This window comes from Heterodontus francisci, chromosome 23 (assembly GCF_036365525.1).
Source record: "Heterodontus francisci isolate sHetFra1 chromosome 23, sHetFra1.hap1, whole genome shotgun sequence".
NCBI classification, from domain to species: domain Eukaryota; kingdom Metazoa; phylum Chordata; class Chondrichthyes; order Heterodontiformes; family Heterodontidae; genus Heterodontus; species Heterodontus francisci.
The window spans coordinates 49,959,187-49,975,704 of NC_090393.1; the positions used below are offsets into that span (position 1 = coordinate 49,959,187).

Consider the following 16,518-nt stretch of genomic DNA (forward strand, 5'->3'; position numbering starts at 1 on the left):
GGCAGACAAACTTCTTCCTGATGCTAATGAGTCAGTGAATGAGCAGTGAAAGACAATGTGAGCCCTGCATCTGAACTTGTATGCAAGGGTGGTCCACAGTGTCAGGATTATGCCAAGCGCACAGACAGAATATCTTTCCCCATGGGCACCGCAGAAAAGGTGAAAGCGAGGAGGGTGGTGATGATCATGGATTTCTGCATTCATTCAAGTGAAGATGTTGACAACAGTGAAGGACCTGCACGATTCCCTTTAACATTCATGAGTAAATGTAGCACTGTAGTACAGACTGCAAGGACGACTTGAATTATACAGTGCTTGTCACAAACACTAAATGTCTCAAAGTGCTTTACAGCCAATTAAGTACTTTATTTTGAAGTGTAGGCACTGTTGAAATGTAGGAAACACAGCCAGTATGCACACAGCAAACTCCCACAAACAGCAACATGATAGTGACGAGATAATCTGTTTTTGTGATGTTGATTTAAGGATAACTATTGGCCAAACCACCAGGGTGAACTCCCCTGCTCTTCTTCAGAATAGTGCCGGGGATATTTTACATCCATCTACAAGAACAGACAGAGCTTCAGTTTAACATCGCATCTACAAGATAGCACCACCAACAGTGCAGCACTCCCTCAGTGCCGCACTGGATTGTTCGCCTCAATTTTTGCACTCAAGATTGCCACCAACTGAGCCACATCTAACACCTGTAAAGTAGCATATCAAACAACCTCAAAAATATTTACTGTATTATAATGGGTATAACTCCAATCAAAAATAGGTCAATTTTCTTTGCCTGCCAAAATGTTCTATTTGCATAACTCCTTGTGTCAGCTGTGGCTCATTTAGTAGTACTCCTGCCTCTGGGTTCAAGTCTCACTCCAGGATTTGTAGAGTGGCTATAACACAGGAGGCCCTTTGGCCCATCATGTCTGTGTTGGCTCTCTGCAAGAACAAATCACCTACTCCTATAAGCCATACAATTTCTTTCTCTTCAGAGAAAGATCTAATTTGCTTTTGAAGACTTTGATTGAATCTGCCTCCACCACACTGACAGTGCCTTCCAGATCCTAGACAAGTTTTGTGTCATCCACAAATTTTGCAATTGTGCCATGTACACCCAAGTCTAGGTCATCAATATAGATCAAGAAAAGCAGTGACCCCTGGGGAACCCCATTGTATACCTTCCTCCAGTCTGAAAAACAACCACTCACCACTGTTTACTGTCACTCTACCACTTTTGTGGCCATGCTGCTACTTTCTCTTATTTCACGGGCTTCCATTTTGCTGACAAGCCTGTTATGTGGCACTTTGTTAAATGCCTTTTGAATGTACACCACGTCAACCCTCACTGTTACTGCATCAAAAAAAAAACTCAAGTTAGTTAAAACAATTTGCCTTTAACTGCTGGCTTTCCTTTTAATTCACACTTCAGCACAAGTGGTCTGAGGAAAGGCTTCATACTTTAAAATTTTGATTAGACCGAGGTTTGCTGATGTTTGATCATCTTTCTCTTGATCCCTTTAACTTTGATATATGCAACTTCACAGTAAATATTTCTCAATTTCATCCCTATTGTTTCTGGGGGGAGATTTGCACCGCGTGTTGGGTGCAATGAAATGGGAAAGCTTTTATCAGAGCAGTATATAAAATTTTATTACAACCAACATCCAGAGGAAATCTTCATCTTCATCAACATAAAACTCCAGTATGGCCATGCACTGCGCTTTAGTGAGGGAATAGAATACGGCACAGCAAAATCTTTCTCCACTGCTGCCCATTTCAGGTTAGAACTTTAGAACAGTTACTGCTAGGAAAATGAGGAGGAAGTTGACAGGAAACAATTAGTAATATATTGTTCCATTGACATGGAGTATAGAGGAAGACAGCAATGCAACAGAACACAATTTAAAATGTACAATAGGTCACAATGGTAAGGTAAATCAAGAGCCCAGAAGCTAGCACTGTGATGAACCTGGTTACTGGATTCAGGCTCACCTGACACCAGTAGTGCTGTTATTCATACAGTTCTCTGTATCCTTGCAGCACAGGAACCTGCTGAGAAGAGAATGCCCAGGGGAAAGTCTTAAAGTTGTCCAAGATTCTAAGCGGCAAGACAAACTGAAATGCAGTCACATTTCTTGGGGAGCCACAAACTTTGTAACCAGCAGGATGGGCTCAATCTCAAAAAGGAAAAAAAAAAAGCCAGACTGTTTGTTTCGCCAATTCACACAGCTGGTGATGCATGTATGAAAACCTGACATGGGCCAGATTGGTCTCAAAAGTCCTTTCTCTCCTGTAAGGAATAAAAACAGGATTTACATTTATATAAAAGCAAAATTTTTTTAAAACTTGCATTTATCTAGCACCTTTCACATCCTCAACATAGTCAGAGTTGCACAGCATAGAAACAGGCCTTCTGGCCCACCGCGTCCATGCTGACCAGAATGCCCATCTATACTAATCCCACCTGCCTGCATTAATTCCATATCCCTCTATGCCTTGCTCATTCAAGTACCTGTCCAGATGCCTCTTAAATGTCATTACTGTTCCTGCCTCCACCACCTCCTCAGGCAGCTCATTCCAGATACCCACTATTCTTTGTGAGAAGAATTTACCCCTTTGATCCCCTTTAAACCTCCTCCCTCTCACCTTAAACCTCTAGTTTTAGTCACCCCTACCATGGGAAACAGGCTCTGGCTATCTACCCTATCTATGCCTCTCAATTTTATATACCTCTATCATGTCCCCTCTCAGCCTCCTTTGCTCCAGGGAAAACAGACACAGCCTATCCAATCTCTCTTTATAAACTCAAGCCCTCCAAACCAGGCAACATCCTGGTGAATCTTTTCTGCACCCTCTCTAGCTTAATCACATCTTTCCTGTAGTGCGGCGACCAGAACTGCACACAGTACTTCAAATGCAGCCTAACCAAAGTTATGTACAACTGTAACATGACGCCCCAACTTTTGTACTGAATGCCTCGGCCGATGAAGGCAAGCATGCCATACGCCTTCTTCACTACCCTGTCTACATGTGTTGCCACTTTCAGGGAACTATGTACTTGCACCCCAAGGTGCAAGCTGCTCAACAACACTCCCCAGAGCCCTGCCATTCACTGTATATGTCCTGCCCTGGTTTAACTTCCCAAAATGCATCACTTCACACTTGTCTGCGTTAAATTCCATTTGCCAATCCCTTGCCCACTTTCCCAGTTGATCTATATCCAGCTGTAACCTTGGACAACCTTCTTCACTGTGCACTATACCACCAATTTTGGTGACATCTGCAAATGTACTAATCATGCCCCCTACATTCACATTGAAGTCATTTATATGGCAAACAGAGGGCCCAGCACCAATCCCTATGGCACACCACTGGTCACCGGCCTCCACTCTGAAAAACAATCCTCCACTACCACCCTCTGCCTCCCATCACCAAGCCAATTTTGTATCCAATTGGCTAGCTCACCCTGGATCCCATGTGTTCGAACCTTCTGGACCAGCTTACCTTAAAGGCCTTGCTAAAGTCCATGTAGACAACGTCCATGGCCCTGCCCTCATCAATCCTCTTGGTCACCTCCTCAAAAAGCTCAATTGTGAGAGACGATTTCCCACGCACAAAGCCATACTGACAATTCCTAATCGGACCTTGCCTTTCCAAATGCATATAAACCCTGTCTCTCAGAATACCTTCCAATAACTTTCCCACCACTGATGTAAGGCTCACCAGCCTGTAGTTCCCTGGCTTATCCTTGCTGCCCTTATTAAATAAAAGGCACATTAGCTATCCTCCAGGCTTACAGTACCTCACTCATGGCCAACGATGATACAAAAACCTCTGCCAGGGCCCCAGCAATCTCCTCTCTTGCTTCCCATAGCATCCTAGGATACACCTGGTCAGGCCCTGGGGATTTATCCACCGTAATGCACTTCTAAACCTCCAACACCTCCTCCTTTGTAATGTTGATATGCTCCAGGATATCGCTGTTCCCTCCCTTGAACTCACTAGCTTCCATGACCTTCTCCACGGTAAATACAAACGAGAAGTATTCATTTAAGACCTCGTCCATTTCCCATGGCTCCACACATAGATTACCTCACTGATCCTTAAGGGGACCTACTCTCTCCCTAGCAGCCCTTTTATTCTTAATATACTTATGGAATCTTTCAGGATTCTCCTTTATCTCATCTGTCAGGGAAATCCCATGGCCGCTTTTCACCCTCCTAATTTTCTTCTCAAGTGTACTCCTACATCCCTTCTGCTCAGAGGGACTCGCTTGATCCCAACTGTCTAATCCTGACATATGCTTCCTTTGTCCTGACCAGACCTTCAATATCCCTCGTCAACCAAGGTTCCCTAAACTTGCCAGCCTTGCCTTCAATCTAACAGGAACCTGCCGGCCCTGAACTCTTCCTATCTCACTTTTAAAAGCTTCCCACTCGCTAGACGTCCCTTTTCCTGTAAACAGCCTCTCCCATTCAACTTTTGAGAGTTCCTGTCTGATGCCATTATCCTTTTCCATAACTATCTTGAAGCTAATAGAGTTATAGTCACTGGTCCCAAAGTGCTCTCCCACCCTCACAACCACCTGCCCAGCCTCATTTCCCAAGAGGTCAAGTGTAGCCCCTTCTCTCGTAGGGCCATCCACATACTGCGTCAGAAAACTATCCTGGACACACTTAAATTGTTCCCCATCTGATCCCTTAGCACTAAGGCAGTCCCAGTCAATATTAGGGAAGTTAAAAATCACCTATTACAACCCTATAATTCCTACACCTGTGATTTCCCTACATATATGCTCCTCCAATTCTCTGACTATTGAGAAGCTTATAGTATAATTCCAAAGTGATCACATCTTTCTTATTTCTAAGTTCTACCTATATGGCCTCGCTGGACATTCCTCCCAGGATATCCTCCAAGTACTGCCGTGAAGTCCTTCCTAATCAATAGTGCAACTCTCCCTTCCTCTCTTACCTCCACCATGCCAGAAGCATCAGTACCCCAGCACATTGAGCTGCCAGTCCTGCCCATCCCTCAACCACGTTTCCGTCATAGCTATAATATCACAATCCCATGTACCGATCCATACTCTGAGTTCATCTGCCTTACCTGTAAGGCTTCTTGCATTAAAGTAAATGCAGTTTAGCCTACCAGACCTTCTATGCTCCCTGTCCTGCCCCTGCCTGGCCTGCCTACTGACTTGCTTGCTTTAACCTCTACATTTGCCTCAACTATCTCACTGGAGAGACTACTACTTTGGGTCCCACCCCCTTGCAAGACTAGTTTAAACCCTCCCGAGTAGTACTAGCAAACCTCCCTGCAAGGCTATTGATCCCCTTCCAGTTCGGATGCAACCCGTCCTTCTTGTACAGGTCACCTCTGCACCTGAAGAGATCTCAATGATCCAAGTAGCTGAAGCCTTCCCGCCTACACCATCTCTTCAGCTACGCATTCATTTGCCTTATCCTCCTATTCCTATCCTCACTAGCACGTGGCACAAGGAGTAATCCTGAGATTACAACCCCAGAGGTCCTGCTTTTTAACCTTCTGCCTAACTCCCTATATTCACTTTGCAGAACCTCATCTCTCTTCCTGCCTATGTCATTAGTACCAATATGGACCACGACCTCTGGCTGCTCACCCTCCCCTTTCAGAATTTTCTGCAGCCGCTCAGAGACATCCTTGACCCTAGCACCAGGGAGACAACATACCATCCTGGGGTCTCGTTCGCAGCCACAGAAATGCCTATCTGCACCCCTTATGATAGAATGCCCTATCACTATAGCTCTTTCACCCATTTTTCTCCCCTGCTGTGCAGCAGAGCCCTCCGTGGTGCCACGAACTTGGCTGTTGCTGCTTTCCCCTGGGAGGTCATCCCCCAACAGTATCCAAAGTGGTATATCTATTTGAGAGGGCCACAGGGGACTCCTGCACTACCTGTCTGCGCCTACTATGCCGTCTGGTGGTCACCCATCCCTTTTCTGCCTGTGCAGCCATTACTTGTTGTGTGACCACCTCACTAAACACGCTATCCACGACATCCTCAGCATCACAGATGCTCCACAGTGAATCCACCTGCAGCTCCAGCTCCATAATGTGGGTAGCCAGTAGCTGCAGATGGATACACTTCCTGCACACATTGTCGTCAGGGACACTAGAAGTGTCCCTGATTTCCCATATAGCACAGGAGGAGCATAGCACGGGTGTGAGCTCTCCTGTCATGACTTACCTTTAGGTTAATTAATTAGTTACTCCCTTAATTAAAAAATACTAATTACACTAGGGGCTTTGTTCTACCCATTCCAATCTAAAGTCCTTAAGCTACACTGAATTTAAAAAAAACTTTAGTACTCACCTTAGGGGTTTTTTCAACAACAAAAACAAATATTTTAAAAAGGGAAAATTTAACATCTTGGCACTTTCCAGTCAATGTGTATTAGCCTGTATTTCAAGAATACTTCAAACAGCAAATTAAAATGATTCCCTCCAATCATCCATGCTGCCCCCTTTTCCCAGGCTCTGTACTTGCTTAAAAGCTTTTGATATCTTATAGATCTGATGATAGGTCATTAACCTGAAACATTAGCCGTTTCTTTCCCTACAGATGCTGGATGATGATCAGAGTGTTTTCAGCGTTGGGTTTTTAAGATAAAAAAACGGTTTTGGTGTTGTTGGCTAATTGAGGAATGCAGCCGAAGGAGAACTCCCTGCTCTTTTTTGAAAAAGTGTGCTGTAGGATCTTTTATGTCCACATTATCTCATTCAAAAGGCAGCACTATCCAGTCCCTCAGTACGGCACTGAAATGTCAGCCTAGGTCACATGCTCAACTCAACCTTCTGATCCAATAACAGTGCTAGCAACCAAGCCAAGCTGACATAAAAAGAAGAAATGCTGGAAATATTCAGCAGGTCTGGCAGCATCTGTGGAGAGAGAAGCAGAGTTAATGTTTCGGGTCAGTGACCCTTCTTCGGAACCAAGCTGACACTGGGCTTTCTAGTGTAAAGAGATGTGAAATGTGGGCCCTCAATGTGCATAAAGAACTAAAGAAAAGTCGAGAATGGGAAAAGGCTTCTTACCCACAGAAGCCCATCCCTCTAACATCCCGATTCTCCCATTAAGTTTGGAATGACCGTAATGTAATCTTGAGAACCACATGCAAGGTTAGATTTTGACTGTCCAATGATGCAAGATGAGTGATAGCAAGTCAGCCAATTTACATCTCTTCCCATTGACCATAATAAAAATAAAATGCAGGAGATGTAAACTGGCGGCTGATTTGCTATCACCATTTTACATTATCACATAGTCAAGATACATCCCATAAACAACAACTTGCATTTATATAGTGTCTTTAATGAAGTAAAATACCCCAAAGTGCTTCACAAGAGCATTATCAAGCAAAATTTGACACGAACCACATAAGGAGATATTAGGACAGGTGACCAAAAGCTTGGTCAAAGAGGTCAGTTTTAGCGAACATCTTAAAAGGAGAGAGATGTAGAGACGTAGAGGGGTTTGGGGAGGAAATTCCAGAGCTGAGGACAGCTGAAAGCGTGGCCAGGAATGGTAGAGTGATGAAAATCAGGAATGAGCAAAAAGGTGCTGTTGGTTTGAATTTTAAGTTTGAATGTTATGTTCCCACTGGTTTGCATATAGTGTATAACCATTCTTCAAACCTCCAGGCACCCAAATTTCAAACAGAACAAACCAGTGAAGAAATACTTGCAAATAATAGACTAGAATTTGGAGCTGCAGTTCGCAAAACGTTGCTTTAAAATATCAAATGCTCTATTAGTAGAAAGTTAACCGTAAAAGAAAACTCTATAGGCTGTATCTCATTACCCTATTGAAGTCTCAGTAATTTATGATATAAATATGCAAAAAGTAATTTAATATCGATATGAATATCAAATTACCACTGCTTTCCTATTTTCATTATTTTTTTAATATTGTATTTGCGTACTTACCAATTGCTTAAGTAGATTATAGGGCTGTCATTTTGTATGATATGTGTTTTAAACTGAATTAAATTGAAGGAAAAATGCAGTTATTGTTAATGATACCCTCTAGCTAAATGTTATGCTTCATTTATGCCCCAGCGTTATTAAAGTCTTCAGCTACAACCAGCATGTCCATAAAAAGGTAAAAGTTTTGCATTTAGAGTGCATACAGATAGGAAGAATTGTAAAACAAAAACCATGGGAAAAAAATTATTAATTATTTAAAACATAACTTAGAGGGTAATATGTACAGCAAAGCTGAAAATTGTAATAGATTCAAGCAAAAGAGAAAGTGTGGAACAGAAAGTGGAGAAGCCCAGGCTAAAACTACAGAATACTTCCAAGAAGGAATCTGGAAATGCAATGTTAAAAATGAATTGCCCAGTGAGGAGTGGAACCAAAAATAAAGGAAATAAGACAAGATTAACTGCAAGATGGAAGCAAACGCAAGGTGAGGAAAAGGTGAAAGGGGAGCGAAAGAGAGCACTTTAGGTTTGGAGACATCAGCACAGGAAGTGATGGATCTGTCCACTTCTAAAAAAGGTTCTTGAATGTGACACTTGTCTTAGTTCCACATGCTCCCGGTAGCAAATATTACTTGCAGCTGCAGCATCCAGGAGATTAATGCTTGATTCTTAGAAACCCCAGGATGATCCTGGGGGAGTGGGGGGGTGTTGTGGTTCCCAGACACATTTGCCAGTGACAACATTGTCAGGAGGCACATTGCAGGCAGTGAGGTTCTGCATCTGGCATTCGGTGGACAGCAAGAATCATGGAATGACAACATAGAACAAGGCCATTCAGTCCATCATGCCTCTGCTGACTACAGTATCTGCAGCACTGAAGTCAACCTCATCCCAAGCTTGCACAGACCTGACATTTGCAACAGACACTACTGGCTTTGAACATGACACTAGCGCAAGTTTGCATAATCTTACTTATCATTAAATAAATTTCCATAATGGCACACAAACACAAGAACACAAGAGCTAGGAACAGGAGTAGGCAATTCAGCCCCTCAGGCCTGCTCCGCCATTCAATACGATCATGGCTGATCTCATCTCGGCCTCAACTCCACTTTCCTGCCTGTTCTCCATTACCCTTCAACCCATTACTAATTAAAAATCTGTCTATCTCCTCCTCAAATTTACTCAACGTCCCAGCATCTACCGTAGTGAATTCCACAGACTTATGACCCTTTGAGATAAGTAATTTCTCCTCATCTGTTTTAAATCTGCTACCCCTTATCCTAAAACTATGACCTCTGGTCCAAAATTCCCAAGAGGAAACATCCTCTCTACGTCTACTTTGTCAATCCCCTTAAATCATCTTATATACCTCAATTCGATCTCCTCTCATTCTTCTAAACTCCAGAGAGTAAAGGCCTAAACTGCTCAATCTCTCTTCAGAAGACAAACCCCTCATCTCTGGAATCAGTCTTGTGAACCTCCTCTAAACTGACTCCAATGTAACTTCATCCCACAAGTAAGGGAACCAAAACTGTACGCAATACTCCAGGTGCGGTCTCACTAATGCCATGTACAGTTGCAGCAACACTTCCCTACTTTTATAGTCTATTCCTTTAGCAATAAATGCCAAAACGAGGCAGCAATCAAGGTCAAAAAATGGGACACAAAGGACATTTCTATTAACTATCGTGAGTTTGTAAATGAACCAACATTTAATTATGCCAGTAAGATTCCTCTAGAGTTCAAGGCCAGATACCAATATATAGCGAGAGACATTTTGGTTGGAATTTTGCCAATATTGGATTTCAATCTCTGGTTGGCAGTGCAGTCTTCCAACCTCTAGGGAAGTACGTAACAGAGTAAGGTAGTAGAGTGGTTATGTTGCTGGCCTAGTAATCCAAAGGCCTGGACTAATCTAGGTGTTCAAATCCCATCACAGCTGTTTAAAAGTTTGAGTTCAATTAAAAACCTAGACATAAAAATCTGTTATTAGTAAAACTGACCATGAAGGCCTCAGTGTCATAAAGCCCAGCTGGTCCACTTGATGCCTTTTAGGAAAGGAAACCTGCTGTACTTAGCTGGTTTGGCCTATCCAGTCTCACACCTACATAGCTGGCTCTTAAGTGGCCTCTCAGTTGTCAGGGCAACAAATGCTGACCTTGCCAGTGACACCCACATCCCGAGAATGCTTTTTTAAAAAAAAATGTTGGCCTAAAGCAACTCCTGGTATTTCTGATGGGTGGAATGTGAGGTAACATGGCTGGAGGCTGCTCATTGGACAGAAAAATGAACACATACAATATAACCTATCAGGGAATGGTCCTTCCTCATCTTTGTGTACTTCCCAACTGCTTTAAATATATTTTAGTGCAGTCATTTTGTAGGATATATATTGGCTCGAACTGAACTAAATTGAAGGAAAAAAATGCAGTTATTATTAATGATTCCCTCTAGCTAAATCTTATGCTACAGCATTATTAAAGTCTTCAGCTATAACCAGCATATCTATGTAGGAACATGTTTTGCATCTAGATGAGTGCATACAGATAGGAACAAGAATTGTACAATGTATTTAAAAAACTGGAAAAAACCATTTATGATTTAAATCATAACTTTAAAAGTAACACATGCACACACAACATAACCCATCAGGGAATGGCCTTTCTTCATCTTTGACTGCTATGTCCTTAAAAGGAAAAAGGAGTAAATATAGTGCAAAAATTCTGTTTAAATCAAAAGTAGTTGGTGCAATTTCTGATTTATGCTCTTTGCTACTAATATTAAGAAACGGTGCTAATTCTGCCTGAGTGTAGGTAAATGAGTCTACAGTGCTGATGTGCATCATTGACAAAAGAATTTACAAAAGCAGGGAAAAATGTAAGGAGCGCATCAGCATGGGAGATCAAAATTTAAAGGGTAGGGGACTATTAAAGAGGAGTGTCACAATGTGGGAGTACAAAATTCTGAAAGCTTTCAGAAAAGCTGAAAAATGCACCTCACCCCATTGCAACAACTTGCAATTAAATAGCACCTTTAACATCGTAAAAGGTCCCAATGCACTTCACAGGAGCATTAGACAAAAATGGACACAGAGCCACATAAGGAAATATTAGGACAGGGAAGCTCAAAGAGATGGGTTTTAAGGAGTATCTTGGGCCGGTGGGGGGTGGGGGGGGGGGGGGGGAAAAAAGAGAGACAGAAGAAAATGCGACAGAGCAGGTGCGAGAGAGACTGCGAAGCTCAGGGAGGGACTTAAATGCCTAGACAGCTGAAGGAGCAGAGTACCAAAATGAAAGTCAAAAGTTGAAGGGAATGAAAAGGTTTGAGGCCACAACTAAATGCGTGGTTCAGTTGCTGACTGTGCAAATGCCATGGTACATGAAACCAGCAGATGGATCTGCCCTGCATCTGATTTTCTCCTGGTGCAGACCAATGAAAATACCTCCCACTGACATTGGCAGGTAAGTGTGGCAATGCCTCTCAATATGGCTGGCAGTCAGTTGACAGGTCCAGTCAACCAAGCTACGCCAGCCCATACCTGCTGACAGTTACCAACAGACTTTCTTCAATGCAGCATCACGCATTAAATCCTAGTGCTCATTCCTGTTGTGCTTGCCCATGGGTAAACAGATGCTGTTTGTTCTGGTAAAGCAATACTTTTTATATCAAGGCACTGCAGACTGATACAGCTGATAGAAGGAAGCTGAAGGATCAAGGTGGCTGTGACCTTCACTGGCAGTTGTATTGGGCCTGCTGTTTGGTTACAGGCCCTTCAGCAGCAAGTAACAAAACGCAATTATGACCTCCCTGAGCCTAAATGCAGCAGGGACAAGTTGTGGTGTGGGGCATTAAAATGGGAACCACCCTAAAAGAGGACAGAAGCTGCAGCCTCATGCCCCACAGACTTCAGCAGAGTCCTTTACAGGTAATGGTTGGGAGTGAAACTGGAGGGTGAGGAGACATCCAGGAGGGCCTCTCCCTCCGCTGTTGCACTTTAGGGACAATACTGCTGCTCCCTCCACCTTACATCAGTGAGTCTGCAGGGAGCAGTGGTAAAAAGGAGCAGGTGGGAGGCAAATGGGATGAAAAGTCCCCATCTATAAAAAAAAAAAAATCACAGGCATTTACATATGGCACACAGCAAGAGATGGCCAGCAGCTGTCCAAGCCCCAGCAGGAGTTGGGGTCGGGAATGCAATGGTGGGCCTTATGGTTCAACATTTGATCCCTTTCCTGCCACAAATGTGCCCGATTTCAGGCAGGATTGAAGAGGAAAATCCAGCCCAAGTTTTGCAAAATAATGGCGACAAATGATAAATAAATAAACTTCCCTTAAATCATTGAGTAAAATGCCCTGCTCTTGGCTAACTGAAGGATAAATCTTAAGGACAATAACTGCAGAATTAAGGTGAGCTCTTGGACAACTGCCCCAAGAAATACCCTTCAGAAGGCCTTCTTGAAAGATCCCTGCCTTTTAATGACCTGGTTTATGTGGGCAAGTTTAACAACTCCCACCTTGCATAATTAGAGGAAAATGCTGCACATATTATAAAAACATCTCTTCTGCATTAAAGTTTTTGAAGTCCTTGCTTAACTCTGGTGCCCGCCCTGCCCAGGTCATCACTGCCCAGTGTAGCATTGACAGTTCCAGAGTCCTGGTGTAACTGGACCCCACCAATTGGTAATGCTGCAGATTGAAGTGATAATGGGGCAGAAGCAGAAGAAAGGTCCAGTACAACATGTCTAATTGAGTGATTATGGATCAGTTTAATATCAAACCCAGCTAGCACCTTGCGTTTGACACTACTGCACGCGTAAGTGTCTCTCTTTGCCTTTCGGTGTATTTAGCTATGTACTGTTTCCTGTTTGTGTCAGAGTACATGGGGCTGGATTCTCACTCTGGTGTTGGGACACAGATGTCAGGAGCACTTCTGGGTCCTGACCCCACCCCTCATGCGATCTTGAAAGAAAAGGCCACCGATTGGTCCAATGTCAGAATGGCCATCTAATTTGGGGCAGCAGGCCTGATTTGAAGGACAAACAGCATCTATCATTGCAGTGGCTGTTACATGCAGAAAATGGAAGAAAGCGGAGGGCAGTGGGCTAGCACCAGTTTGGGCACTCGTCCCAGGGTAGCCCCCATGTTTCTCAGATGCCTCCCTTGAGGTTCTCGGAGAAGTTGGGAGCAAGGGGGAAAAAAAATGTGCTTCCTGAGTGGCAGAAGGCCAGCCAGATGAAGCAGGCAGGGTTGGAAGTGGCTCACATGGAGTAACTACCATGTTGAGGACAATGTGGGTTCAGTGCCACAAGCATTTCAATTACCTTCTTGGATCTGGCAAGGTGAATGCAATGTGACACCCAGATGAGAGGTCTCCAGGTCTGTAGTCACCAGCATACAGCTGTAGCAGAGTCGTCTGAGGATGCATGGTGCTTCTGAACATAGGAGAAATGTGTGCTGTTAGCAAAGCTCATCACCCTAGCACTATTGTGGAGGCAACGCAAAAGACAAACATCTCATGATCTGCTTGAGGTGGTGAAGGAGGGCAGTATTGTCTTAACTCTTGACCTTGCAAGAGAAAAGAGCACACGATAGAGGGTTCGCTCAGCTGGGGGAGTGCCCCAGTTTGCTATTCTTACATCCGTGGAGGAGGCTCCCCTTGAAATGGCTAAGGTGACATCGCCTCAAGGTGTGGGCGATGGAGAGATGGGATTTCAATTAAGACAGGGTGAAATGATCTCAAAGTCTCCAGGTATGGGGATGGAGTGTACTCTTCCTTGGTCTATGACATGCCAATCCATCAACTGTAATGTCTGCAGATGCTCCTGCAGAGCTGAAGCCTGACTAGTTCTCATGACCATATTATGTCTTCCACAGGGCCAGTTCTGGAGGGGGAGGGGAGTCTGCGACTGCAAGAGGGACATCATTGATGCTCTCCGTGGAGGATGAAGCACCAGAATCTGCATCACATTACTCAAGTACACTCTCCACCAGTGCAGATATACTCACCGTGGCGGCTCCTCAAGCTAGCTTAGAACGGGTGGTACTGGGGGATTTGCACTTCACAAGTGAGTGGAAGGTGAGGAAGGCAGAGACAGCTGTGAGCAGTCCCCCTTGGAGGATGGAGGTCAGACACAGCTATGCTCTGCTGGATGGAGATACACAGCCTCTGGATTCACACAAGGTGGGTATTCCTAGACCAGTGCGAGATGTGTGCCCAAATCAGAGTTCCCTGAGGCAGTGCAATGCCCTGGGCTGAGAATGGAGGAGTCCATTCATCATATGTGCTCAGTTATGTCTCAGGCTTTTGAGTGCATGAGCTCCTCATTGGAGAGAGTGGCGAACCTCATGGAGAGCCACACTGCAGCAGTCAGTGGTTGCAAGAGCAGCACACTGACATGCACAGAACGTATACCACTTCCTGTAGCATTGACCAGTCAGTGGCACTAATGGCACAAAGATGCATGGAGTGGACGCCAGCTATGTGCCCCACTGGTGATTCCCTCTCAAGTGTGCCATGAAAGGGCTGAGCAATCGCAGATTGTGATGAGGACCCACCGCTCACAGGGCGCCATTATCATCCGCCTCCTCAGCCCTCTGAATGAGGGAACTATCTATGCCACAAGGACTTGTGGCAGAGGCTGCTTTTGCATTGATGCCAGTGCTGCAGCCTCCAATGGCACCTAAACAACAGCCAAGGGCACCTCAGCCACATGCCTACACAAGTGAGCAAGCTGTCTCCACCTCATCCCCAACCAGAGAGGGAGTACCCCATAGGTGCAGCCACATGCACAGGCCACTGTCGTTAATTGCACTTTGTGGTTTGCTGTGGTTGAACCCAGGTTTGTGTTTACAATCTTTGATGGCAATAAGGCAAAAAAGGGAAGAAGTGGGTGAGCAACGCAACAGTCTGTGTTCAGGGACTGCATGGCCAGTGGAGACTGGCATTCCATCCAAGTTTTCCTAACAATGGAAGTATTCAGAGTTGTGTGCATTATGGTTGCCTTCTCTCACACAGAGGAAGGTGACTCAGTCAACTGTCCTACAGGATGAGTAGAGCTCAGGTGAAACGTGCCTCGATCAGAGTGGCCCCCACATCCCTGCCAGCCTGATGAGTGCCTTGACTCCCGAGGTGGCTCAGTGAACTCCCTGCACAATTCTCTACTACATCTTCCTCCTCCGAGGAACTGCCATTCCAGTGCTCCTCCCTCTTCAAGATCCACACCTTTCTGCAAGGCCATGTTATGGAGAACACAGCAGACTATCACAATGGCAGACCAGAGCTGCATCTTCAAAAGTCTGATGGCCTGCTCAATGATGGCCCTGGTGATCAGATGGCATCAGTTGCTGTGTCTCTGTGCCTCCGTTGCAGAGTAACACAAAGGTGTCAGATGCCATCTCTTCAATGAAGATCTCTTATCCTCTAGCAGATACCCTTGGATTTTTGCTGGTCCCATGAAAAGCTGCAGCACTTGATGATCAGAGGATGAAGGCATCATGGCAGCTGCCAGGATGATGTGCACACACCTGCAAAAATCACTGTGGTTGCAGACCAGCTAAACATCAAGGGAGTGGAATCCCTTCCAGTTGATCTGAATGCTCAGTGTCTTGATGACCACATGGGTGCAATTGATGACTCCCAGCACCTGAGAAAGTCCAGCAATGGAGGCAAATCTCATCATCTTCTGTGCCAGTGCTGCCCCATCCATTTGGAACTCTGTATTCCCCTGCCCTCAACCAGGGCATCCATGACCTGCCTTATGCAATGCCACAAAGGTCTGCGGCCGAGCCTTGGAATGATCCAGAGGTGAGGAAGCTCAAAGCCACTGATTTTTTACAGCTACTGGCAGGGCCTGTCCATGACCTGAAGTGATCCTCAATGAGAGCAGACATGTCAGAAACTATCGGCCTGGATAGGCAGTCTCCTGCGGCACTGATGCTCTGGCATACTGAGGTAGCTTATTCTTAGATAGTACACCTTATGCCTTTTTTGCCTTCTTGTTCCTCTCCTCTGCACTCCTCATGCCCAATGGTCTGCAGATGCTGCTCCTCATCGCTATCTTAAAGTAGCTGATCCCCATTGCCAGGTCTGGCCTTGTTTACTGTCAGCTCGACTGTCAAAGCTCCCTAGACCCCCTGCTATGCCACCCACCCCACCCCTGAACCCTGCAGGCCTAAAACTGCCCCAGTGCACGCAGTCCAAATGCTCAGGCAGCTCTGCTGATGCGATGGTAACTGCGTGCCAATGTACAAGTGCCTCTCTGAGCTTCCCCCCTTTATGCTGCCCATGATTACCTCCTGCGGCCATGACTGTTGCTGCCTCCTCCATGTGGTCTTGTTTGAGATCTATCATGACTCCCATGCCTCCTGACAAAAAAAAAATTACAAACTGGGCCTCAATGAGCTGATAACTAGCTCCTTTAACATTGTCAATTACTCATCTGCCATATTCAGGCAGGTTGCTCAGTACTGCTCATTCCCAAAAATCGCTGTGCATTGGTATGACATCAGAAAGCGATCAGGCTGCTTGGCAGCACAAGATTGTGGG

The 16,518-nt window shown here is 44.9% G+C and overlaps 1 long non-coding RNA gene across 3 annotated transcripts in view; it reads right to left on the reverse strand.

Moving 5' to 3' along the window:
- Positions 1-1,370: 1,370 nt before the first annotated feature.
- LOC137383004 (uncharacterized) overlaps positions 1,371-16,518 on the reverse strand; it is a 28,711-nt gene continuing 13,563 nt past the window's right edge. For all 3 annotated transcript variants that reach the window (XR_010977322.1, XR_010977321.1, XR_010977323.1), the window contains one exon: positions 1,371-2,296. This is a non-coding gene — a long non-coding RNA (uncharacterized lncRNA). The remainder of the gene's footprint in view (positions 2,297-16,518) is intronic.